This window comes from Eimeria mitis, genomic scaffold (assembly GCF_000499745.2).
Source record: "Eimeria mitis Houghton genomic scaffold, Emh_scaff339, whole genome shotgun sequence".
Taxonomy (NCBI): domain Eukaryota; phylum Apicomplexa; class Conoidasida; order Eucoccidiorida; family Eimeriidae; genus Eimeria; species Eimeria mitis.
The window spans coordinates 8,409-9,309 of NW_013571730.1; the positions used below are offsets into that span (position 1 = coordinate 8,409).

The 901-nt window shown below is 51.1% G+C and overlaps 1 protein-coding gene across 1 annotated transcript in view; it reads right to left on the minus strand.

Moving 5' to 3' along the window:
- EMH_0008600 (uncharacterized protein) overlaps window positions 1-901 on the minus strand; it is a gene marked incomplete at both ends in the record, with an annotated part of 6,504 nt that overhangs the window by 919 nt on the left and 4,684 nt on the right. The gene's annotated exons all lie outside the window — the stretch shown is intronic.

Consider the following 901-nt stretch of genomic DNA (forward strand, 5'->3'; position numbering starts at 1 on the left):
GTACGTGGAGGACGCCTTGACGGAGTTCAGCAGCAGCAGCAGCAGCAGCAGCAGCAGCAGCAGCAAGAGAGACAGCAGCAGCAAAGGAGACAGCAGCAGCACGCAGACACAGGCAAGCACCGCATCCTAGCTACACGCCCGCGATAGATACGGCTAGCTAGCTGAGAGTGGTAGCTAGCTAGCTAGATGTGGTTACTAGCTAGCTAGACAAAGGCCGCATAGCTAGCTAGCTAGCTAGCCAGCTAGCTAGCTAGCTAGCTAGCTAGCCAGCAGGGCGAGTGCAGTAGCGGGATGTATGTACAGTGCGGGTGGACGTTTGGGGTGTCTCCTTTGGCTCGACAGGCTGCTGCTGCTGCTGCTTCTGCTTCTGCTGCTGTTGCTGCTGCTGCTGCTGCTGCTCCTGCAGCAACAGCAGCAGCAGCAGCAACAGCAGAACGAGCGCTGACGCGGCTGTATGAAGCAGCAGAGAGAAGCAAGGAGACAATCTGTCCCCTCACGATAAGCCTGGAGGCCCTCAGGCGGTCGCATGGTGTTGGTGCTGCTGCTGCTGCTGCTCCTGCTGCTGCTGCTGCTGCTGCTGCTGCTGCTGCACCAGGTGTACACTCTGTGCTGCTAGGTGAGACAAGAGACAAAGGAGACAGAAAGGAGACAAACACAAATAAATAAATAAATAAATAAATAAACAAACAAATAAATAAAAACGAAAATAAATAATAAAAAATAAAATAAAAAAGACAAATAAATAAAAAAAAGAAAAAAAAAAAGAAAAGAAAAATTCTGCTGCCTATTGAGGTCGCCAGCAACAATTTGCTGCAGTTGCTGTTCTTCTAACTGCTGCTGCTGCTGCTGCTGTTGCTGCTGCTGCTGCTGCTGTTGCTGCTGCTGCTGCTGCTGTTGCTGC